Below are 26,682 nucleotides of genomic sequence, written 5' to 3' on the forward strand. Positions count from 1 at the left end.
TCCGCCCGCCGGGCCGGGCCGGGCCCCCCCTCCTTCTCCCCGCCGCCCGGAGAAGAAGGCGCGCAGCGGGTAGACCCTGTGATCGGCACCGGCACCGCCGCCGGCCGTGCGGGCCCGAGCGCGGCGGAGCGGCCGGACGGACTGCGGAGCGCGCAAGAGGGAGGCGCCGCCGCGCCGGGGCCCCGGGCCGAGGCCGGGGGAAGAAGAAGAAGCGCTCGCTCCTCGCTCTCCCCGCCGCGCCAGCAGGAGAGGAAAGGAGAGGAGAGGAGAGGCCGCCGCCGGGAGGAGCCGGGCCGGAGCGCGGGGCTCGCGCGGTGAGTGAGCCGGCGGCGGGGCGCTGCGCAGCGGGACCGGCGGGTGCCACCTCCCGGCCCGGCGCGGTCGAAGGGGGCGCAGCGCAGGGGGCAGCGCCGCTGCCATCTTAGAGAGAAGCGGCGGGGAGAGCGCGGGGCCCGACGGGCCGCTGCCCGACGCTGGCGGGGCGCGGAACCGCTGCGGGCTTGGGGCTGCCCTTCCTCCCCGCCCTCCCCTCCGCCGCCCCCTAATGGGACAGGCCTGGGCAGCGGCCGCGGCCTCTGCGGCCCTTTCCGCGTCGGTGTCCGGGAGAGGCTGCCGGGCTGCGAGCGAGCCGGGCCCCGGGAACGGGGATGAAGGAAGGGAGCTCGCCCGGTTCTTCTCGCCCTGATGCGCAACGCCCTGCGGTGGGCGGGAGCGGGGTCTCGGCCCGGCCTGGGAACGGGGAGAGGAGGGTGGCGGGAGCGGGGCCGTCAGCGCGGCGGGCACCTGTTGTGGTGGCCCTGCCCGCACCTTCTGCGGGGGTCGGGGGGAGTTGGGGCCGGGGCAGGAGTGCCTGCGGGAGGCCGCTGTCATCGGGCTGCGCTGGGGAGCGTGGGGAGCGGCGGCTGAGCGGCGCACGGGGACCTGCGGGGTGTCAGCAGCTGGCTGCAGCCCGGTAGGAATGGAGCTTTGTGCTGCTGGAGGTGCCGGAGACCTCCTGTGATGTGTAGGGGGTTCTTTCTCCGGAGTGGTATTCCCTCCCGTTGCCGCAAAATCAGAAAACACAATTAAAAGCGCTGTCATTTGGAATTTCGAAATTGGTGCATTTTTGAGTTTCGGTCAGCTTTGAAGTTTAGAGTTTAGTCTGCCCAAAGGCCAATGTAGGGGTCCTTTGATCATGTGTCTAGATTGCTGCTGTTACTTAGTTCTCCTGTTACTCCACAGTCATCGGTGGAAATAAACATTCATTGTTCTTTAAAATTGAAATTAACGAAGGCAGAATATCTAACTATGAAATAGATCAACAGGAATGTTTTGGACAACCTACTGCTCCTAGTCCCAGTGGGAGCGTGCAGGTAACTTTTGCCAGTAGGTGCACACAGTAGCTCTTACATGGCTTTAAGCGTTGTGGGGGGTCTGGATAAGTTAACAGCTTGTTTGGTCATTGTATTGGTAGAGCTGAAGGATTCCTCAATAATGTCTGAGGATAAATAAACTTGTGTTTTGTTTGTAGTCATACTTTATTATCTGTGAGTAACTGAGCAGAATGTAACTTACACATTGGAATAACATAGCCCGAAGAAGTTTTGGTAGAACTTGTTTCTCCTTATCAGTACTCCCCCCAACCTCTGTAGGTTGGATATTTTTGGAAAATTAATTATGCTTTATAGAATTAGAATAATAACACTGAAAATAACTTTTAATATGAGATAGTATTTGTAACTCTGATATACCCATATTTTATGAACTCTGTATGTGTATATGTAGATACTTCTGTAGGTTGTTCTTAATGTCTTTTGCTTATGCAAAATATTTAGAACCAGAGCCTTTTCAGTCATGGTCTGAAGTAGAGTGCATATATTGGATTTACATTTGTTCTATGAATTAAAAATTGTATCAAAGTTTATGAAGCTTATTGAGTTTCAGTCATATTTTCTGAACATTTTTGACTGAGCTGTCCAATAGTGCGGTCTTCTTCGATCACAAAAAGCTTGCAGTCCCTTCTCTCAAATTGTTGCATATGCATACATTAAGGTAGTTTAATACTGTTTCCAGGCCAATAGGTAAGTAAGTTTGTCACCGTATTTTAGTTCCTGAATTAGTACTCAGGTGAATTTGGAAATTGCCATTGGAATCCCTTCCCCGGTGTCGGACAGTTACTGAGAAGCAGCAACAAGGATAATTTTACCTAATAGCAGCCAAATGTTTTCTATTTCAGTGTCAATTTATGGATAGTGTAATCTTACCTGTCTAAAATAAGGATGTAGTAATCAGGAATTTGTTAATTTTTAGAACATGTGGGCTTTGAATGGACTAGAAGTTAGCATGTGATGACCATAAATAACTTCCAACACACTGGTGGATGGTTTATGCAATGGACAAAAACATGACTGGCATTAAGTAATAACTAAGGTTTTAAAGTCACTTTTAACTAGGACATAACTGCTAACATGTATGTCACATCTTGATTCCAGTAGGGCCTTGGAAAGAAATGGGGTCTGGGTTAACTGTATTGTTAGGCTTTGCCTTAATGAATTTACTGTGAGTTTTTTGTCATTTTAGTTCAAATAGGTTAGTTAGTGCTTTACGAAGTGTGAAAGTCCCGAATGAGTTATGCTGATATGTATGAAACACCTGCTTGTGTGGTTGTGTGCAAGAAGACCAGTTAATAAAACTCACGAAAAACTATCCCTTATTTGCTGTGATGGCATTTTGTAGTTTTATCTGAACTGAAATGGGTGGGGACTCTTAGCAAAGAAGCAAGTTCTGTTGCTATAATTAGATTCTCTATTCAGTGTTCCTTTTAAAGTGTCTTTATTTCAGGTGCTTTCCAACCCATAGTCCTGTAGTCAGGATTAAAGTTGTTACAGCTGATGTTCTTGGTTAGTCTTTCTGCAGTTATTTTTAATGCCATTTGGACAACTATTTTCTAAAGTGAAATCAAAAGCTTTCCTGATACCTTTGTTTTATGGAAGCATGGAAGACTCATATCACTACTGAAATCCTTTTGTAAATAGATCATCTTGTTGTAGAATAGGATTATTTACAGAGAATTGTTGCTTTTGTCTTTATAACTGAATACAATAGATTATTTGTTAACTTACTTTACAATTTCATTTCTTTTCCTTTTCTAGCAAGAGTTTAAGAAACTTTTTTTCCCCCTAATATGTAGTAACCGTTCCACTAACTAGACTTGTATGATTAGTGAGACTTCTTTTTTTTTGATCTGAGAGCATTTAAAATGACCAAAACCTTTCTGAACAAACACATCTTTCCTTGTAAACTCAAGGTTGGTGAAGAAAGTCAAGAATATTTTGCAAAGAGGAATGCTCTCATTTTCCTTCCTCACATTGGTGGGTCCTTCAAGAGGGAAGAAGAGGGAAGTTGTGGGAATTATGGCCCATTAATATTTTAGAAACACTGGGAGGAAAAAAATCTTTAGAAACAATTATTATTTCCAGAAAGATGTATTTGATATGTACAGTTAATCAGTAATCTCTATGAGGTGACTCAGTATGCTTATAGAATTGTAGTGACCCAATCACCAGTTGTCTAACAATTTGTAATTGATATCCCTAGACTGTCTTTTCTCTTTGTGTGGAATAAAGATAAAATTCTGCTTTTGATTCTGTTTCATCAAACATATGAAAAAAATACCTCAATTGCATTTTGCTAGTACAAATGTATTTTTTACTTTAGGATGGGTCTTCAGCACATATCTACCTCAGCTGTATTTGGATTTTAGCTCCCTTCCCTTCCCTTCCCTTCCCTTCCCTTCCCTTCCCTTCCCTTCCCTTCCCTTCCCTTCCCTTCCCTTCCCTTCCCTTCCCTTCCCTTCCCTTCCCTTCCCTTCCCTTCCCTTCCCTTCCCTTCCCTTCCCTTCCCTTCCCCTCGAGGGCTTGGCAGATGCACAAGATAGTTCCCAGTCAGCTTTCCTAAGCCCATGCAATATAAATACTGTGGAGCCTATGAAGTCTAGGTAGTAGCTACTTCAGTTGACTTGTGTGACAGACATAATCAGTTTAATTTCATCTGTGAATATAGCATTTCTTAAATTCAAAAGCAGTGAAAATGTTTTTGTAATTAAAATAGCATAAGCTAGCACTTACTGGTTAGCAGACTCCTTGCATTGTTTCTAGGATCTGTAGCACTTGGTACCCGAAAGCGAAACTGTGTAACTGAAAGTGAAATCAACTTTGTTGAGTGTCAGTGTTTTTGTTCCAGCTGTGAGAAACTAAGCTTTCAATTTATGCGTTACATAAAGTTTGAAAGCTCTCTATTTTTCTTTTTTTTTTTTTTTCCTATTTCCCCTGAGGCAAATAAAGGTAAACTGAGTTTTGAGTCTGTTAAAGGGAAGGTTAATAATGTATTAATATGTCTATGTGTTGAAAAGTTTCCTCTGTCGCTTTAATAACTGTTTGGATAGTGAAACAAGAGTAATGGAAATGTACAAATTGGTTTCTGATGGCAGAGTTATTCTTTCAAAACATAGTTGAAAACGTTTTGGGTGAATTTTGATGAGTTACTCAAAAAATTCAACTAGTACAATGACAGCTGGCATAAGCAGAAGTCAATATATTTTAGTGATTAAGTCCAACATGTCTGTAAACTTTTTAAAAGAAACCTTTAAATCCTAATGACCTGAAAACCTATTGCTCATCAGTGTTTGGCTTTTTGGCTTCAAACACAGGATGTCGTTTTGGAATCCTGTTCATTTCTGTGTGCTCAAGTCTTCGTTTGTGTTACAGTGAACTATGTAAATTACTGATTGCTTTTGATTCTCTTTGCCAGTGGATCTGTGCTGAGGAGCCCATCGGAGCAGAGGGCATCCGCTTCCTTTGCAGAAGAAATAGCATTGCCTTATAAATACATAACCGCATATATTCTCATTTTAAAATACGATTTTTACAAGATTTATAAATGCATTATATGTAGGGGGTGTGTTTGATTGCAGGCAAATAAGTTTTTAATGCACTCTCCTTCAAAATCCAATTGATCTGGAAAGCTCTTAGTAACTCTCCTGGATCATGTCTGGTTCTGATTTCTTTCTGTTATTCTTTCTAATTTGTGGATAGGGAGGCATTAATTTAATGGTCTGCCAAAAATTGCAAGTTAGTGTTTAAAATGTATTGATGTCTTTGCTAATGTTGCAAGAAGTGATTGTTGCTGGAAGATCTTGGGAGATTCCCTTTCTGTAAAGATTACATCCTACAAATAGTAGGTTATGCTTCTGGGATAACACAGTTGAGTGTATGTTGTTCATAAGTCCTGTGTTTTTTGTGTTTAGGGTGACTTTCCTGTCAGTGTCACAGAGTGCCTTCAGAAGCTGGGATTTTTATGGCAGGCCTTATGCAGGAAAATGAGCGTTACCACAAATGTTGAGCATCAACATGTTTGTCTATCTGTCTGTGTCTTCCCACTCAAGTCAGGTTTTTGCTCAAGTCAAGTTCTGTGTATGCTAAGGCTACACACTTACCACACTTTTTTTTTTTCCTCCCAAATCAAATGTGCTGGTAGGTGCAGGTCTGGGGAGGGGGCACTTCACAGTGCGGTTAGTGCAGTTTCATACTGAATGACCCTTACATCTCCTCAAACTTTCCCTGATGGCTTATAGTTTTTAATATACACTGTGTGTTACAAGCCTACTTTCTAAGTGAGTAACGTCTTCTGTGAGCTGCGTCTGCTAGAGACAGCGTCATAAATGATGCATTTACATTAAAGGCTGGCTGGAAAAAGTACATGTGATACTGTGTTAAAAACTATGGTAGAATGTTGTAGCATAAGCATAGTTAAAGCTGCTTGGTTTTGCATTGTTGTACTACTTGGAGACCTTTGCTGGGATCAGATTTCAATTTTGTTTTGTACATAAAGTTAATATTACTTCTTTCTTCGTTTGATTTCGTGACTTGAAGAGACATACCTGTTCGTTCCCGACGTTCTTCTGTGTGGCATTTTGATTATGGTGCTGTGCAAATGTATGCGTTTGTGGTTTGGTCACTGTTTCTTCATGCAAATACAGAAGGCTGGGAGTGATTGCAGGTTGATAGTCTGCTGCTGTTGTACAAAAGTTTAATGATGGTCTAGGTTTTAATAACCTGGAGGTGTGAGTGGAAATCATGAATGATGTCTGATGCCCTTATAAGAGGGTTTCTTTTCTGGCTTTGTAAGGTTTGTTAAATGCTATTTTCCCTTGTGTATTTGACACAGTTGTGTTTTGCGGACTCCATATTTTAGCATTTGAGTCAACTTCCAGTTTTTTTGCCCATCAGAACCTTCATATATGCATCTCTATGGAGTTACATCAGCCAGTCAAGCTCACAAAAAGTCATCCTTCAGTTCACAGGTTTCAAGTACTGTGTTTGGAAATCATTATCTATTTTGCAAAATTTATATTTAAGAAATTGCTCTTCTAAGTCAACTGAAGTATTTTAAAATATGTCTCTTTCAGTTTTGCTGCTGATCACATGGAAGTGAAATACGAAGGTAAAATGTAGATAGTCATATATATGAACATTCATCTTGGTGTTCTGCATGTGAGGGAAAGGGATGTATGTATGTATTTGTAACAGGTCTTCTGAAACCATCACTGTATACTTGTGGTGCTTTGCACTTAGCGGTATTGGAGAAGATCAGTGATCTGTCTGTGATTTGTTTTCCTATAAACTAAGAATTTGTAGGGTGCGTGGCTTTTATTTAAGTAGCAGATGGAAAGAAAAAGTTCTCCAACTTCCTTGATGCTTATTTGATATACATCTAAGGAGATAAATCTCTTATGGAAGAGTGGACTTAATTGACCTTCCTTGCGTTATTTATCATTTTATATACCTTTGTCACAACTTGATTTTTTCCTTCAAAAGTATCTTTTTAGGCCTATATAGCTGAAACTATTTTACCAGTACTGTTGGCTTCGCTCTTTTCTTAAGATCTTGAATATTGTAGTTCCTACCAGACTTCATAGAAATGTGAGAATAATGTAATTATTCCTATTCAAGAGTTTGAATATGAGTGAAGAGTTTAAATTTTAGATTTCTGTATACGAAAAGTTTGTCCTTGATATTTTCCTATATGCACTTCTTTATATGCTTTGCTTTCATTCTCTTTCTCTGGACTACAGCTACTTCTTTGATCTTAACTTTAATCTTCATATGTTAGAGGAAAATTTTGTTTGCATGAAACAAAACAACTTGAGATCTGTGGTATGAGGCAAGACGATGAGCTCAAGTTGCATTTTTAGCAAGCGTACATTGGGCTCAGAATATAATTTCTAAGTTATGGGTTAGTCATTATAGGTATCATAGAACCTACAAGCTTTCACTGTGGCAGCGCCAGGTTCTTTGTGCATTTGAGGAAACAGGCATGTATTGTATCCCACATGTTGCAATCATGGTATTTCTCCTTATATTTTAATTGTGCAAACATCTGTGGAGCTGTCTTTGGCTCAACTGTTTCCATAAAGATTCCCAATCCGTGTCAAAAACTCAGTGACAAAAATGGGAGGTCTGCTTCCTTTTAGTGTCTTGATTCATTCTTGTTTCATTCAGACTTTTTTAGCATCATGTGGAAGAGATGTTTCTTAAGTAATTAGGATCTAATACACAGAAAAATTAATACCAAAGTTGATGCAAGGAAAACCTTCAACTTTTTGTTTCTTTGTATGTCTTGCTTATACGGAAAGCAATTTTTGCCTTGCTAACAGGAGCAGCTTACTAACAGGTATTTTTTTTAGCAAGGGAAATGAAAACAAAATGAAGGTAAAATGACTTGCCCAAAGTTACACAGTGATGCAAAGGGTGGAGCTGAGGTTAGGAGTTGAGGCATCTTATGTCTTAATAGCAGGATGCTAAGTAGTTACAGTTGCATTTGTCTTGAGTTTATATTCTGAGTGCTTTGTAACTCACAGAAGCAGTCTCTTAAGGCTGGAGTGTGACTCAGCATTTCCAGATAGTGGTCTGCTCCTGGAACTTAGGGTTTGTTGGGAAATTTGAGAGCATTAGAGTTGGAACTCTTTTTTTTTTTTTTTTTTTTTCTTGAAAGGAGGTTGTGTGTTTTAAGAAAAATAATTAAATTGATTTCACTTTCAGTCTCTTGCCCTATTTGGTACACATCCTTCAATTTCTGGAAGAACCGGTGGAGTGTTTCAGTAATAGTATCATTTACTGTATAGCTGGCACGTACCGTGTGACACTGTTTTCTGTGTGCCACTCTCCTCATGTCTGTCTGTTCAGTGAACACAACAGCATTTGACTGTGAAAGTAGAATGAATTGCAAAATCAGACAGAGCTGAGTATTATGCTCACCTTAATTTAAACATCTAACTTCTTAGTCTTTGATTTTATGAAACTTATGGAACTTCTTTCACATAGGAGAAAGAGACATACGTGGTATTTGCACGGTTTTTATAATGGGAATATGCCACCTCTGTTACTTGACCTAACAGGTTACTAATGCCCCTGACAGGAGTGAGTTCTTGGTCTTGTGGGTGAGCTGCTTGAGAGTGAACAGTTTGGAGAACGGTGTGTGACTTGTGCAAGTGTATAATAGTTGTGTAAACCATGCTTCTGTATGCTCTGGTTTGGTTGGCTTTTGGGAGGCAGAGTTGGCTGTGTGTCTTAATCATGACTCTTCCACAGTAATAACCTGTTCTAGTTTCAGCTGAGCAGACTTGTCACAATGCCTTGGGGTATTGCTTAGTGGTGGCAGAGAGGAGGAATCAAATGACAGAAGCTGATGAAGATTGAAACTACTGGTCTTTTGGTACTATACTGTAAATTTGGGCAAAGTTCAGGAATGCTTAATTATCTCTTTCTCATCTAGATCAGTTGAATCTTCTGGCATGGAACAAGACAGTACACTGGTGCATTATTTCAGTGTTCAGAGGATGCTGAAGAGCAGCACCATGAAGAACAGTACATCCAGAGGAAAACACAGGCAATATTGATTATCTCCCACTTTCCTCTCCTACCTTGCTCTTCCTCAATGAAACCTATACCAAATCTGAAATAACAGATAAAGAAGCAAAACTATGAAAAACACATCTTTTTGTTTTAATATTTCATTTAGAAGGACTGTGGGACACAAAAAGTACTTAAATCTGATGGTGCAATATGTGTTGTTTTTACGGCATAAGTATTAGCAAACTGATCCTGCTATAATATGTACTGCCACTGAAACACTTTGGGTTAGATTATTGAGAGTAGTTTCTGAGGCAAAGTGTGCAACAAGCAATTCTCTGAAGGCAACTGCAGCTTAAGCAGTTCCCCCTCTCTTCAGTTCCCTTCCTCTCTCTCTTTGGCTGCTTGTTCCCACCTGCTTTGTGTTGGCACAGCTGTTTGTAAGACCAACCAGTGAATCAGACTTGGAAACAGAGTTGGCTGAAATACATAATTTTATATATATATATAACATTTGGGTGTGTGTGGGGGTGGAGAATCAGGTTACTTTTCAGTCAGATCGGTTCCTAGGCCCAGTATACTGTGCTGCTGCTGAGACACTTGACAAGATAATGGAACGGGTTGTGTGGGTGGACAGGAGCAGGGTGCCGAAGAGTGGCAGGGGTTGGTTAACTGGCTTTGATAGCTCTGTTACTTAATTGGAGAACATCGTTCTGAGGAATTTTTGCCACCCCTCCTGTAGTAAATCACTGCTCAGACAGACAGACACACACACATGCACGCTCCCCGCCCTCCCCGCCCCACTTCTTTTGCACTCTTCCTCTCCAACTTTCTCTTGCTATCTCAAACTGACGTGCATATTCCCACTCTGATGCTGTCCTTCTTGCGTGTGCTCTAGCATGCATGGCAACTAACAGCCTTTCTTGATAACAAGTTCTTGCTCTAACTCTTCTAACTACATTGTTATTTCAGCTGTTTTCTGGCAGTCTTTTTTGCTTCTACTCTTACTCAGAATCTTTCTCCCTCTCACTTAGTCCTTTTTCTTTTCTGACTTGTGCTTGTGCCCTTATTGTCTTGCATCCTTTTTTAGCACCTCTCTCAAGGTCCTCTTTTTCTTGCTCACTCTGTTCTCTCATCCTTCTTGCTTTCCCTTTTCCTTTTGTTTTCACTTGTTTCTTGTGAGAACGATGCTTTGGAAAGGAAGTAATGCTTCAGTTTTAAAGAAAAACTTCTGAGAAACTGAAAGTTTTTAGTTTTATTTATTTTCCAAATATTATCACAGAGCGTTGCAGCATATTGATTTCTTCTCAATCTCACACCCTTTCAAATTTTTTACTTGAATTCTGTACTGCCATATAATAGGTATGTGCACACAAAATATGGATTGTTCCTGCTTGGACAAGTTGAAAAATGAACTGAAGTTTCTGAAGTTGATGTTCTAGTAAAATTTATATTTTCAGCTCTCTGTATAGAGTATGAGCCTAATTTACTGATATCGAAGGGAAATTGAGGAGTAAAAAAGCCTAGGTTTTTTGCTTCCACTATACATTGGAGACATGAAAAAATGTTTCTCTTGATGTTATAAAAGGTTCTGATTATGTAATCAAACAAACAGTTCCTTTGGAAATTCCATTGCTTGCTTGTCCTCTTAAATACATGACCCCAAGCTGCTGGGGTTATTCTGTTATTTTACTCTGTGTATTCAGATTTTTGATATTCTTGTTTGAGTTATTGAAATTTTGTCACTAACCATTTACCTGCTAGTTGAGAAAATAGGTAAGAGTATTGATTCCTTAATATCTGAGCTGTGATTTCATCTGCACCTTAATAATCTGAAGTTAATTCAAATAGAAACGTGGAGGATCAGATAATATAGTTCTTCATAATGGGGGAAAAAATTTCTTCCCATCTCCTTTGCTTTTCTTAGGTGGACTGGACCTGAAGTCTGCTGTATACAAGGCATGCTTTCTGTACTCTGGTGTACAACATCGTAACTTTTGCATTCTTACATGAGGAAGCACTTAAACTCTCTGAGCTTGCAGATGTTTGTTTTGTTAGGGCAATTGCTGTAAGTCAGGGTAGAAAGCAGCCTGCTATCAGGATGTACATGCTAATAAGCAAACACTACTCTGGATTACAATAGTTGCCTTTGGAAATGCTAGTTTGGTTCCTACTTGGTTAATAAATAAAAGTGTTACTCATAGCTGTTATGCCTCTTCAGTGATTTGTTTGTCTTTTTTTTAACCCCATCCATTTTCTGTTCTGCTCTTGGTTTTGGTTCCAGTCTACTTTTCAGTAAACTGAGTTCCTTATGCTTGTTTTATGCATGTTTTTGTCATGGCAGAAGACGTCTTGCATAAGATAAGCAACATGACATTGCTCTGTTTCTGGGATTAGATGAGGCCTCTGTCAAACAATGATTTAGATACCTCAGTGTTGAATGACCGACATCCGCCTTTCTTCTTCAGCAATCCATTGCACTTTTCATAAAACCTTATTTCTAATTTTCCTGGAATTCCTTTGGGTTTATTATTCTGCATTTCAGAGCTTCCTGCTTTGTCCATCTTTGTGCTTCAGCGAACTGGACAAAATGTTTGCAATTTCTGACATTTGTGGAGATACTATTAAATCATCAGAATGATGTAAAATCTTAGTATTTCTTTTAGAGTTACATAAATGGATCATTTTATCAGTTTTAGTGTCATGGAGAGCATTAGCTTCATCAGTTTCTGCTCAGTATTTGGTTGCTGGAACTGTTGGAGTTCCCAAATATCGCCATCAATAATCTCAAAGTTTCAACAACTTCTATTTGGCACTTGGAATTTACACGTTTCATCTGGAGGGCCTGTGAGAATTTTTCTGGACTTTTATATCAATGAGAGGTTTTTTGTTGTTTTTTTGTTGTTTTTTTTGTTTTTTTTTTTTACTTTTATTTTTTGACTGCTATCAAAGAACATTAAAAAATAAATTCCATACATCATCTTCATAAGCGACCTCACCAAAAAAGGGATTCAAAACAACATTGTCTCAAGTTGACAGACTAAGCTTGGTCTGTATTTTCAGGTCAATAATTTAACAAGATATTAAAAAACTATAAGTTTCTGAATTCTTTAAACCCTTATTATACTAAAATTTTATATACTTATTCAAATAATTTGCGTACTTGTTTGTGAAACCAAGTTAGCAGGCCTGATTGAAGTTGGTTTTCTTCTGGATCAGTTGGCATTAGAGCAGTAAGGATTGGGAAAGGGAGGAATGTGGGCAGAATGCCCCCCATGGCCCTCCTGTGTGCTCCTTCATCCTTGACTTCAGCCTTCTTTTGCTGTCATCTGAGCAAAAGCAAACTCTGACATTTGTTGTGAGTTGAGAGAGGAGAAGAGGAAGAGTGAGTGGGAGAATGAGAGAGAGGGGGGAAGAGAGGAAGGGAGAGAAGTTGCTGTCTTATGGTGAGGTCACTGCAACTTTTGCTAGAAAACATTCTCCATGCTAGAAACTCCTTGTTTTTAATATGACTAGGCAGGAAATAATACTGTTTTAATGCTAATTGGCAATTCGAGTTTCTTGATATTTGAAAACTTTTAAATTATTAGGTCTTTTTTGGGGGTATTCCATAGCTTGACTGAAAGGTGAGGGCTTGGTGAGGAATTGCTGGCTGAAATTGAGGACAGTTTAATTAGATTATAATGCTCTGAGCTTAATGATGGTTGATATCTGCCCTAGCAAACATTCTGGAGTCTCCAGTGAGCTACCTGCAATCATATTTTATAGGGACATGGACTACCATGAATATTAGATGAAATGTCTATAATAAATGTAGCCCAGTAAAGTTTTTGTTAGTTGATGCGTACCCGTTGTCTGTACTGGCTTTTCTTTCCATGGGCATGCATCCACATACATGTGCATATGTTACTTGAATGGGGTGTTTAAATTCTTCTTAAGGCCTACTGCATCAGTGAAAATTCACCAAGCATTTGCTGCCTGTAACCTATATAGTATAGTGTATCCTTTGGATATATCAAACCTATGTTTAATGGGAGGGATGGAGGCTACAACAAAAGAATAAAATGAGACCTCAGATTTTTAAATCTGAAAAATAAGTATTTTGACCTCACCAGTAGATTACGTGACAATTTACTGAAGTTTGTTAATTCATCTCCTTCCTCAATGAGAGTTTTCTAGGTCAGTGATTCCTTAACTGGGGAATAAGGCCATGGTAAAAGAACTGCAGATGGAATTTAACCATACTGAATTATGTTAAGTTGAAAATAATTTTTAGTATGATGAGTATTTTCTTAAAATTTGGAGGTGGCAGTGGTCTTTATTCTAATAAATGGGTCTGTAGTTATGGAGTGAATGATGTGAGGTAAAACTGGAATCATTTATTTATTCATCTTTATTTATTCATTACTCTGAAGGAACAAAGAAGGGAAAACCCATTTGTGCATTTTTTTGTTGCTTTACTTAGCCTTCTTTTTACCACAGTTTTGGAGAGCCTTATGATGTTTAAGGCATGGGAGATTACTGTAACTCATGTATCACACTCATGAGGTAACTTCCTACTTTCAAAGTTGACTTTGGAGAGAGGGGAAATTCAGCTACATCCTCTGATGGATTTGGAGGCAACACCTATCTCTTTGGTGCCTGGATGTTAAGGAGAACCAGCAAACAGAAGTTAGGATAGGTTATATGATGGAGCTGATTTGACAGCAGTCTAAATTAGATTGAAAGCAACTGTGTCTGCTTTTTCCCTTGCTTGCTCTTTGTTGGCACCTTTGCTTTACTTTTTCATGCCGGACTAGTTTTAGAAGCTAAGTGCAACAGCCTAATGATATAAACAAAGGTAAGAACTTTACTGCTAGTTTAGCTACCTAAGCTGTTTCATCATGAGGTGGAGGAGTGCCAGGAAGACAAGTCTTGCCTGTGACGTGGGCCTTTCTTTTGAGTAGGATCCTTGAGTTTCGTCAGCTTGTGAAGCCATGCACTTGTGTGAAGTTAGGTAATGGGGAATAAACTGAACTAACACTTTTTTTGCTGCAGGAAGGCCTGTTCCACCTTTTGTTCTAGCTTTAAGTTTTTCTTGCCCCTTGCTGAACCAGAGCAGGAAATGAACCTGACGAAGATGTGAAGAGTTTTTGGTTGGATTGTTGTGTTATCTTGTTTTATCGTAGTGTGAATAAACAGTGAAGCTTTCACAAGGAATAGGGGACACAACTGTGTGCCTGAGAAAGAGGGAGAGGGGCTGCCCTCCCTGCTGCTGGCAGCCTGTTGGATCGTCTCAGCTGAAAGTCATAATTTCACCTGTAGATCTGAAATTGTGCTCTAAGCACCCAATGCTGTGTTTTCCAAGATAGAGCATTAATAGCTCATACACTCTTTGAGAAACTGTCCAAGCTATCACTGGAAGATATCCCTTCTGATTTAAGAGCTATTTTGTAAATGGTGTTCTTCTTTAAGATGCCTGTGACAGAATTAGTTCCGTCTCATAACTTTGTTCTGGAGTTAGGCATCTGAGCTATTTTAGAAATCTGTGAGAATTGTTTAAAACTGAGGGTGTTTAAACAGGAGGCGTGCAGAGAGCATTGAGACCTCAGTTGTAAGGGAGCATGCATGAACTATTCCCTTTAGCATGTTCTTCATGCAAAAAGAATACAAGCTCATTTTTTGCTTCTAGTGAGAACATGTAAGCACGTGATGTTTCATATGTTCTTGCTGACTGTCTGCAGGACCCATTTAATCTGTGCTGTTGTACGAGAAAGAATCAAAGAATCGTGGAACAGGGCAAGAAAAGGAAACATGACTATCCAATCCAGTGACTAGTGTGCTCATCTACCTTAAAAGAAGAGGAAAAAAGAAAAATTAATAAATAATAATTAATAAGCAACGCTTATGCCTTTTATAGGAAATGGCTCCTGGATAATGTTTTTATTGTGCAAAGATATTATGTGAATTATGCAAACAGAGGACAACCACCAAGTTAGGACTGCTGAATAACATGTGAATAAAATGTAGAGAGTGTGGGTAGAAAGTGAGTATTTGCAACTTACCTGTCAGTTATTTGCTAAGAGCTTTAATGCTAAGTAATTTTTATAGTAAAATTAATTTTCTGAAGGACTTTGATAAATCATATGTTTTTGTGTTTGTTAATTTATATGGCAAAATTACAAGTACTCTGATATTTTTTGAATTTGTGTATTTGAGTGGATGTGTGAGGTACAGTTTGTAAGAAATAGACGCTGTGGTGTTTATGCTAAAGGCATCTTCGGTTCTGGAAACAGGATTTTTTTTAGCTTCTCTAACTTGGTATCTCTAGTATGGTGGGAATAACGTTCCAAAATCCAAAATAGAAGCAATTTTGCTTTAGAATTCTCCTTTACTGTTGCCTGCACTGAATGGCTGTTGGTCAAACTGAACCTGAGTTAGAACTTAGGGCATATTGTGGATGACTTTGTAGGTATTTAGGCTGGAACACCAAAAGCTGAGTCGTATGGATGCTGTGTGATTAAGTCTTTCTTCTTTTCTTCTCATTTCGCTATCAGAGAAGTTTGTGGTTGGCATGCGTGATTAAATTTATTTCTTCAAGTTTATTTATGTAGACTATTATGACAGACACGAACTATATATAGAAAAGACAGTAAACATATCACTTTGTGTTCTTGAAGTAGAGGTAGGGTCTGTAACTATTGATATCAACTAGCTGTTTACTATGGTTTTCAAGCTGATTTGTGGCAATTTGGCAAGTACTATCTGAAATGTTTTACCTAACCTGTTCTTTACTTCTCCTGTACTGTATTCACAGTGTATGCAGTGAATGTAGTTACAGACAGATGAAGTTAGTGAACTCCCCACTTTTGCTTTTTCGTGCACAAACTTGATTTGTTTATACGATGAGCTTTTTGGGCAAGGGTCACGGTTCTGTTTTGTATCACACACCACCTACAGTGATGATGTTCTCCCTCTGTGATAGAATACCCATATCCCAGCTCAGTTCTACAGCTTGACTGCTCGCATCCCCTACCAAGCATCTGACTTGTGGTCCTGACTTATGATCTGTCAGTTTCAAAGGTTCAGAACATCAGAGGCTTGATGCAAAAATGCAAATAAAGTTTTCCCCGATCAAGTATTAGTATGCAGAGTATAAGTGTATTAGCTGTTTGCATATGCTAAAGATGTCTGTTAGGTTTTTATTTGCTGTGTAGATTTTTAAGCTGAAAGTTCAGGCTCTGGTGTGTGTAGAGTCAGCAGGAAACTTATCAAGAAAGGTGACTATTCTACATCATGCTAAATTGCGGAAATGACTCAACAAGGCTGGGGCAGGTGCCAGAAGTGGTGCAAGAGGTGGGCCTGCACTGAATGGCTGAGGACAGGGAGGGTGTGGATGTGAATGTAACCATCAAATCTAAATCAGCTTTGGCTTTTGTGGAACTGCAACTTAAGAATTCTTACTTTAATGAAATAACTCAATTTATTCATTATAATTTTTGAATGCATCTGGTTGCTATAGAGCCTTAGCTTGACCGCTGTTAATTTATTTTCAAAGCTATTGAACTTCATTTCAACTGCTATTTGAAAGCGTATTGAAAAAGATTTTTAAATATGGTTTGTCTGTACTGTCGTGACTTGCAGGTGATGGAACTTGTTTTCAGATTTCCAAGCTAGAGCTGAAGGAGCAGTCATGGTATGTGTAGTTTTGGAAAAAATGGATTCCCCCTCTTTTTAGAATCGTAGAATATCCCAATTTGGAAGGAATCCACAAAGATCATCAAGTCCAGCTCTGGCCTCCACACAGCACCACCCGAAATTCAAACCCTACTTCTGAGAGCATTGTCCAAACTCTCCTTGAACTCCAGCACAGGGGGCTGTGCCCACAGCCCTGTGCAGCCCGTTCCACTCCCACCGCCGTGTGGTGCAGACCCTTTCCCTCGCTCCCAGCTGCCCTCCCCTGACACAGCTCCATGCCGTTCCCTCGGGCCCTGTCGCTGTCACACAGAGCAGAGCTCAGCGCTGCCCCTCCGCTCCCTGTGAGGAGCTGCAGCCGCCATCAGGCCTCCCCTCAGCTCCTCTGCTCTGGGCTGAGCACAGTGAGGGGCCTCAGCTGCTCCTCACACACCTGGTCCTCAGAGCCTTCCCCAGCTTTGTAGCCCTGCTTTGGACAATCTCTAATGGTTTTATGTCCTTATTTTATTTTGGCACACAAACTGCACGCAGGGCTCGAGGCACAGTGCAGAGCAGAGTGGGACACCTCTTCATCCTGACCACGGTGCTCTTTCCTTTTCACTGACTTTTTGTTGGCCCTTTTGGCTTCCACACTGTTAACTCATGTTCAACTTGCCACCAACCGGAACCCCCCAGATTGTTTCTCCAATCTCTTGTTCCCCAGTCTGTACATAGATCCAGGGTTTCCCTGTCACAGGTGCTTGCTCTTGTTAAACTTCATCCTGGTGGTAATTGCTCAGCCCTCTGGCCTGTTGAGATCTCTCTGCAGGGCTTCTCTACCCTTGAGGGAGTCAGCAGTTCCTCCCAGTGTAGTGTTGTCCACAAACTTAATATAACTTCAAGTTCTTTGACTTTAGTGAATGGAGGAGAAAAGCAAAATGACTGTTTCAGGTTTTGTTTCAGTACTATTCTTGGGATTCATAGAAAGAACAGTAAGGTGCTGAGATTGAGTTGTGCAAAAAGAAATAAGATATCCTTCACCTTTTTTAAGAAAGTCTTTAAAGTTACTTTTGTGTTTGTGAATCCAAACTGCTTCGGTTTCTATTAACCTGTTAATCAGCCCCTGCCCTCCTTGTGGAGAGGCAGTGTCAACCTTGTTCGTGCAATACTGAGTTCAACTTTTTTAATATAAATGTGAAGCTTCAGAGCTTGTCCTGCATAGAAATCATCACTCTGATGATAAGACAGGCTGTCTTGTTTATTTCCCCGAGAGAAGATAAAAAGAAATGAAAAAAGAGAGAAAGTTAAGAGCTGAGGCTGGCCTCTCATCTAATGTCGGCCTTCTTAACTAAGTGTGCTCTAAATAATGGTTGTTGTGCTCCTTCTCACAATCACTAATGAATTTGCCATCAGAATGATGGTGTGGACTGTAGCCTTGTTGAGAAGGCTTAAGATATGTATAACTTGTTGACTGATTTTTAAGTGCTAGAAATTTGTTTTAGAGTTTTACATAGAGTTCTGTGGGACTTCCAGAACGGGTAAAATGTATTTTTAATTTTTCTATTTCTTTTAGTTAAAGTGTCTCAGAAACATGCCTGAGCAAGCATCCATGGGAAAATTTGTTTAAATGGATGAAGTTTGACAGATACATTAAGGAAAATTCACATGTTTGAGAATTAAATATTTTCATTTAGCTTCTTGTTATATAAGGCAAAAATATACAAGCTTCAATTTTCCACCCTAAACTGGAACTTGAGAAGGTAAATATTGTATTAAAGTGGAAAGTATATCAGCACTAATTCTTTATTATCACTTTTCTATCAGAAATGTGATACCAAGATGCAGGGACTCGAGATAAAGTCTGTTTTAAGATCAAGGCGTGTAGCGAACATCTGAAGAAAGAGCACCTAGCTGTATGTATACATATACAGTCTGAATCTCCGAGATAATGAAAGGTAAAATTAGATTGTGGCATTGCAGCTGTCAATGGGAGCTGCTGTATGGGGATCAGTTGACCAGCAGTTATACCATGGTGCGTTTATAAAGTTTAAAGAGTATTTAAAAAGCACACAAGCCTGTATATTGCTTGAACAAATCACTTAACCGAAGTCTTAAAAAAGCACTCTCTATTTACAAAACTACAGTTGCTTTGTTTGTCTGCTTTTATTTCAAACTGTATTGGTGGGCCTATCTCCATGTAGTAAAATATTTTGGAGGTCTTCAAGACAGAAGGTCTTACTGTATCAGATCGGGGCAACTGACATGTAGGTTGTTACAAATGTACTTGAAATGTGTAACTTTAGATTGCCTTTGAAATTAAGGTCAAAAACTATGTGCTGCTACAGTTGAAGAGGAGAAATGATCTTATTTCATTTAGACATGCTGTACAGATAATTTCTTAAGTATATAAAGTATTTTTTAACAGAGCTTGTTGTGGTCTGAGTAAGATTTTACGGTACTTATTCTACTTTGTCTCTATTTTTAACCATTTCTATTACAGGAATGTTTATTAGAACATGATGATAACCTATGAATTAATTTCCATATCCCGTTACATGTATATTGGGGCATGATAGGGAGTTTTTCATGCTTCAGGGCAGATTTAGAAAGGAAAAAAAAAAAAGAAAGGTTAAAACAAGGAACAAATTATGTCAAAACCAAGTAACACATGAGTTTTGATAACGATGGCTCACTTTCAAAGCTGGACTATGTTGAATGTATCGTAATATTTTTGTTTGTATATTGTGGGTCTGAGTTCATGCAGATCTTGAGAGAGAAAAGCATTTCAGTACATTTACTTGTTGTTCCAGCTCTGGGATAGGTTAAGCTGAAGTTGATGCATCTGAGCGCTTCACTCTGGCAAAGTCTCTAAGAAGTAGGTAGTCTGTTTTGTAAACAGAAGGACAAGAAAAAATGGAAGTTAATGGAATAGTACATTGTCTCGAGACATTTATTTTAGACCTAAAGTTCTAAACTGATGAATGAAAATACGTAGTGGCATGTGTTTTACTTTTTAGCTTTGAAGTTATTTTCTCAACTACAAGGAGCAGAAACAGTTTTTGTAAATGAAATGATCAATGTTTTTGAGGACATACGTGGAAAAATATCTGAGAAGCATTTCACAACTCTGAGAGCAAATTAAATGGGCTAAACTAGTTTATAGCCCTCATAGATACTCTGCTTTGAATTATGACTTCAGTCACATGCTACTGTTTATTTCATGAGTAACTTGTTAACTAAAATGACTCTATTTCGAAGAGAAATTATTTCATTCCTGCATATAAGATGTCACCTTTTAAGGAAGTTATAGCTGGGAAGTATGTGTTAACATGAAGAAGAAAGTATGTGCTTATAGGAATTCAATGACATCAAACTGCTGTGAATGTTTCAGTGACGCTGCTGGGGATGGGCAGCTCCTGCTGTAGCATCACTTTGCTTTTGGATGAGGGAGGGGAATGTAAATAGTGGCATGACTTAGCTGTTCTAAAACAGTTACATTTAACAATATCCATTTTGCTTGACAGTATTAAATAGGTTAAAAAAAAGTAACTTCCCACTCTGTGGTTCCTTATATGGTCAGTAAAGAGATAACTATTATAGGTTTGTGATCCTAGAAAAGGAGCAAGGAAATAAGCATATACAAATAATCTAAATAAATGTAATGTAATTGAACTTTATTTAGTATGTGCTTTTTCTCTTCTCTTTTTTCCTTCTCTCCTGTTTTGTGTCACTTTAATGCTCCCTAAAATAGGCTTTATTCTACGTTTTGCACAATCAAACAATTTTTTTTTTAAAGAAAAACCCTAAGTTGTCTGGCTCTGTGGGTCAACTGTAAGGTTTGCTCTGTTCAGTTCAAGGAAAAGAGTACATTTTTTAGAAGAGTAAGTTACGCCTTTATTTTCATAAGGAGGTTGGGCTAAAAATCCAAACCATATACATGTTATAAGTCAGCTGTTTTGGAGGTCTGTATCGCAGTCTGAAGTCTCACCTGATGTGACACCATTCTAGGTCATTCTGTGATAACATAAGGTGCACTTCAGTGTTTAGTATTTTGTCTGCAGTGCTGACTTAGGAAACCCCTTTCTGCCCCAGCTGTTTGTTCCCGCTGGCAGGTTGCTGCTGCAGTTGTGCTGTGCATCTCCAGTGAATCAGGTTAGAGAACTGGTTAGAGAATTGGGTTAAAAATAATGGTCTTTTTTTCCTCCTGCTGCACCTTGTTTTCCACCTGCATTGCTGCTGTTTGCTGAGATTCTGTAATAGTAGCACTGTCTCATCCAAGGAGGTAGCAGTGGAAAGGATGCAGACTGCTTAAGCAGTACTGCTGTGGAAAAGAAATTCTTGCTGAACTGCAGCTGTAGTTCTGCCTTTGCCAGATTCGAATTTGGGTGAGAAACTTTGTGATTTCAGTAAAGCTGTTTGCACATGCTTTCACACTTAAAGGATGGGTTCTTGCATCACGCAGTGTAAATTTAGCATGAGTGAAACTAGTCATTCACAGTGTTTTCTCTTTAGAGGAACTAGTGCTTTTTAGAGCACTGACAATCATAGCTGTACAGTATACAAGAATAAGGATGGTACGTATGTTTTGGTTTGGGTGTAATTGCTTCACAAGGGTCTAATAAAAAATGTTTATCTAGGAACTAATCTAGTTCAGCACTGTGCATTGAAAACTCTTCAGTAGTAAAAAGGATAACACGAGCTCTTGGCACGAATGCTGTGTTAATGAAGTTTAGTATAAACTATGTTTGCATTGTTGTGACCTTCTCGTACTGGCGTGAAAGCCAGTCGTGTACCATAAAGGTCTCTTCTCGTAACACTGCAGCTGTTGGATTTTTTTTCCTAATTAACACGATAAAGATATCAGAAGATAGCTTCTTAACTGAGGATCTGTGTTGATGTCTGGAGGACTGGAGATAGCATCCAGTCTGCACTATTTATACTTCAACAATGCACAACAATTAAATTGTATTACTGTACCTTTCCTGTATTCTCTGTGATTTCACAAGATTTCACAGAACCCCATTAATGACTGAGTTGGGCAGGGGCCCTCTAGGTCCATCTAGCCCAACTCTAGCTCCAGCAGGGACACCCAGAGCGAGGTGCCCAGGACCACGTTCATTTGGGTTTGGAAGGATCCCAAAGGAGCAGACTCCATGGCTTCTGGGCAGCCTGTGCCAGTGCTCTGTCACCTGTACATCACAGAAGTGCTGCCTGGCACTCAGAGCCTCCCGTGTTCCAGTTTGTGCCACGCATCATCTTATGTGTTTGACCATACATGTTTGTCTAACTGATGAGATTTTTACTTAGTAACAAAATGCAGTGTACGTGCTAGGTGCTGTAAGAACAGTGGTTTGGAAGTTCCTCAACTGTGTGTCTCTGGGAACCAGTCCTAGAAGCTGATAATAGCTAACACTCTATGGAATTTATTTTTTATTAGAAATTAGTGTTGATTTTAGTTCTCATTTTGTTATGCAGTATTTTAAATGATTTACCAATTCTGTTCATTTTGTTGAATTCTTTCCTCGGTATGTCTTATGTTGAGGAGTAAGAATATAAGTAAGTATATTTGGGCAGTAAGAATCCAGATGAAGTTTAACAAAAGCATGTTAGAGTCTTGCATCTAGGGAGGAATAATTGCATGCACCGGTTCAGGTTGGGGGATGACCTGCTGGAGAGGAGCTCTGCAGAGAGGGACCTGGGTGTCCTGGTGGATGACAGGTTGGCCATGAGCCAGCAGTGTGCCCTTGTGGCCAAAAAGGCCAATGGCATTCTGGGGTGCATTAAAAAGAGCATGGCCAGCAGGTCAAGGGAGGTGATCCTCTCCCTCTACTCTGCCCTGGTAAGGCCTCATCTGGAGTACTGTGTCCAGTTCTGGGCTCCCCAGTACAAAAAAGACAGGGATCTCTTGGAAAGAGTCCAGCGGAGGGCCACAAAGATGGTGAAGGGCCTGGAGCATCTCCTCTATGAAGACAGGCTAAGTGAACTGGGTCTGTTTAGCCTTGAGAGAAGAAGACTGAGAGGAGACCTGATCCAGGTCTGTAAATATCTAAGGTGTGGGGGGCAGAGTGGCGAGGCCAGACTGTTTTCAGCAGTGTGTGGAGACAGGACAAGGGGAAATGGCCAGAAACTGGAGCATAGGAAGTTCCGCACAGATGTGCACAAGAACTTCTTTAAGGTGAGGGTGACAGAGCACTGGAACAGGCTGCCCAGGGAGGTTGTGGAGTCTCCTTCTCTGGAGATATTCAGGACCCGCCTGGATGCCTACCTGTGCGACCTGGTGTAGGGATCCTGCTTTGGCAGGGGGGTTGGACTCGATCTCTGGAGGTCCCTTCCAACTCCTATGATTCTGTCATTCTGTGATTCTGTGAGCAGCATCACTTATTGCCCATACATACTTTAAAGAGTAGGCTGTTGAGATGCGGGTTAAAAAAAGCTTAATAAATTGTTATTATATAGCTGTATATGTGTCTTTCTTCATTACATCCTAATATGTTAATCATCTCAATCATTTCAGTAATTATATATTTCAGGATAACTTTACCAGTAAATATTATTTGCTTTTAAAGTAAGTAGTTATATTTTATGTTTCTAGCAACTTGTATTTACTGAAGGGCAGTGACCTGAATTCTGTTCACCTCTTACAGCAGTGAATGTCAGAGATTTCTCTGATACTTCTTGTAACTTCTAAAGTAATACTCAATAACCTCTTCACAGAGGAAAAAGGAGATGTCAGAATGTAGTTGTGTTTAGTTAGCACAGTCTTTCAATTCTTCAATAAAGTGCGGTACAGAATCTTATACTAACACAGCAATAACCAAATAAGGAAAATAAATCTGTGTACAAAGTTTTAATTAGTAACATGTAAAAAGTAAAATTCTACCCAGAAGACTTCTTTTAATTCATGCTTTTAAGTGTTCTGATGTTGATATTCTGAAAACTCTCATTTAAATTTGTTGTGAAGGAAACACAAGTTGAGGTAAGAATGTGGCCTTTATTTTAAAGGCATTGGTGTTTGTTGCCTTTAACACTTTGCATATTTGTATTGTATGGAACAGTCTTCTAACTGTAGATGCTTTAATATCAATTTTATAAACTAAATATTCAATATATTATGACTATTTTAGGTTTATCAAAATATAGGTGTAGGCATATATTGCTATAGGTAGCAAATATTTTGCTACCTCTAGGTCCTGTTGAACTGGATTCTTCTTATATTCTTATGTTATAAAATTGTCCCCATTTGCAAAAACTCATGATCTAGTTTGATATCCAGGCAAACACACAAAAAAAGAAAAATGGGGAAGGATGATGAAACCTCTTGAGAGATGTTACTGATGTTTTTTGCACTTCATTAGGTTTTTGTATGTAAGGTGATTCTGAAACCAACTTCAGTTTACAGTGAACCCACTGGCAAGTAAGTTGACTATTCAGTGTCTTGAAAGAAGGAGAAAATGCTGTTAAGGAATATGGTGGAATAACACACAATGACCTTAAAAATGCTAAAAGGCAACCTCAGCTTATGGAATTAAGAAAAGTCAAAGCTTTATATTTTTTCATAGTTCCCATCTTTGCAATGGTAGAGTATAATTTGGTATAAGATATACTCAGCATCTTTGACTAATTTAACTAAGCACGTTGTAGTAAAGCTGAACTCTACACTTAAAATTATTGATGAATGTGGAAGTGCTTTGGAAAGGTAGGTAATCCCATCATCTGTATTTTGAAGGGATCAAAGGAAGAGCATTGTGTTGGTAAGGACAGATGAAGACTAGAAAGCAACATCAAGTAAAATAGGAAATAAAAGCTTGAAGTACAGTTTTAGCATGGTAGTTTCATACACAATTGATTTCTAAGAACTGCTCTTTTTAAGTGAAATACTTCACTTTTCTTCTTTTGCTATACCACTTTAAATAATTTGCTTTTTTTACACCTTTCTTATCATCTCTTCCTTTCTCCACTCTTTAATTCCAGTCTGCATCTTTTATGTACCAGTAAGTAGGCCAAGCTGGATTCTTGAAGCCCAATAAATGTTGTTGTTATTTTTCTTAAATAATCTAGAAAAGGTCTTGCAGATTGTGTGGGATTTGTCGTTGCTTACTCTCATCATTGACTTATGATTACCTGAAACTTGGACAGGCTGCGTAAAAGGTCTTTTGGCTTTAAGAACTCAGCAATACAGAGACACAATAGAAGACGCTCAATAACTGAATTTAAATGTGCAGCAATTATGTGCTATTAGGTTGTACCTTTTTTATAAAGGATAAAATAGTGTAAAATGTTACCCTTTGATGGTGTGTCTATAATATTGCTGTCACACAATCTAATTATTTTTTGTTTTGGCTAATGTTTTAAAGTTGCTTTTTAGATTGTGTGTAGAGTATTGCATGATGGACAGCTGCCTTCTGCTCCTCATCGTTCTGCAGTTGCACAGTAGTCATCCTGCTCTTCAGAATGTGGGAATTGTTTTGTGCTTGTAAGCAAGTTGGGGAAATGCATTGGTTTGTGATGGGTGCATTCTGCTGCTTAGCTATGAAGAAATATGGGCGAATGTACTCGTTCCCTTCTGTGAGCTGTTAATGACATCATAGTTACTTCAGCAGCTTTTCCTTATTGCCTGTAGCTTTAAATTAATCTTGAAAAAATGATTCAGATCTCCTTGTGATACCTTTCCATTTTGGTTTTTCCTTTTTTTTTTTTTTAATATCTTTACAGATTCTTTGCAAGGTGGATGCTTTGAATTAGTATTAAAAGTGAACTAAAAGCATTCTAGAGTAATAGACTATCAGCAAAAGGCAACTCTTCCCATATGTTTAAAATTGCTTTATTTGCAAAATGAACTACATATGATCTGAAGTTGTGTAGCTATAACTTGAAATTCTCTGTTTGCTGGACAGCATGTTCTTATCAAATGATTTCCTTTTCTTGTAGTTCAGAATAAAAAGTTTGAAGGACAAGTTATATGAAGAGTGACTGAGGTCCTTTGGTTTGTTCAGCCCAGAGAAGAGAAGGCTGAGGGATGATCACTGCAGTCCTCGGCTTCCTCAGAAGAAAGGAGACTGTGGCACTGGTTTCTCCCTGGTGACAGTAACAAGACCCCAGGGAAAAGCATGAGGCTGCCTCAGGGCAGGTTCAGATAGGGTATTAGGGAAAGGATCTTAACCATAGGGTTGTTGGGCACTGACACAGGCTCCCCAGGGAAGCCTTCAAGGCACCAAGTTGCTGAAGATCAAGTGTTTGAACAACACTCTCAGATGTATGGCTTAATTGTCAGTAGTCCTGTGTGGAGCTGGGACTACATTGTGACCCTTGTGGGTCCTTTCCAGCTTGGGATATTCCATGATTCTGTCACTCTGTGAATCTGTTTGGCCCTAACAGCCCTGCTGTATGTTACTAGTGTTGCCATCAGTTTGGTAATATGCTAGGTTGTAAAGCTTGGGAGATGTGCTGCTGGGCTGCTTTTGGAGCTCACCATCCCATCGCAGAACTGACAGAAGACACTGTATGAATGCTTTACAGTCTATTTTGGCTGAAAATCATATAACTTTGTTCAGACTATGTTGATAGTTTGAATTAAATGGACAGTATTGAAACTGTAATCTAGTATTAACTGGTCTAATATTAAATGAGGAGGTTGGTGGCCATGCATATGGCAGGGGGGTTGAAGATTCATGATCCTTGAGGTCCCTTCCAACCCTGGCAATTCTGTGAAACTATCAGTATTTGAAACAATTGCAGAAGGAAGGAATTCCATCAAGAGGGACCTTGATAAACTCAGAAGGTGGACCCATGTGAACCTAATGAGGTTTGCAAAGCAAAGTGCAAGGGTGTTGCACTTGGGCGGGAACAATCCCAGCTATGTATACAGACTGGGAGAAGAACTCCTTGAGAGCAACCCTGCCAAGAAAGACTTAAGAGGGTCCTGGTAGATTAAAAAAAACTAAACATGAGCCAGCAATGTGTGCTTCCAGCCCGGAATGCCAGCGTATCCTGTGCTCCATCAGAAGAAGGGTCACCAGCAGGGACAGGGAAGTGGTTGTCCCCCTCTGCTCTGCCCTCATGAAGCCCCATCTGGAGTACTGCCCCCAGGTCTGGGGCCCCCAGCACAGGAAAGATGTGGAGCTTTTGAAGAGGATCCAGAGGA

At 39.9% G+C, this 26,682-nt stretch overlaps 1 protein-coding gene across 2 annotated transcripts in view; it reads left to right on the plus strand.

Annotated features, from left to right (window-relative positions):
• Positions 1-246: 246 nt before the first annotated feature.
• The window catches only part of DYRK1A (dual specificity tyrosine phosphorylation regulated kinase 1A), an 84,528-nt gene continuing 58,092 nt past the window's right edge, over positions 247-26,682 (plus strand). Inside the window, exon 1 of one of the 2 annotated variants that reach the window (XM_031612590.2) lies at positions 247-314. The gene's annotated coding sequence lies outside the window, so the exon portion shown is untranslated. Of the gene's footprint in view, positions 315-514; positions 702-26,682 lie in introns of those variants that run through there. The other variant, XM_090122556.1, reaches the window with a different exon arrangement.

This window comes from Phasianus colchicus, chromosome 1 (assembly GCF_987193195.1).
Source record: "Phasianus colchicus chromosome 1, bPhaCol1.hap1.1, whole genome shotgun sequence".
Classification (NCBI taxonomy): domain Eukaryota; kingdom Metazoa; phylum Chordata; class Aves; order Galliformes; family Phasianidae; genus Phasianus; species Phasianus colchicus.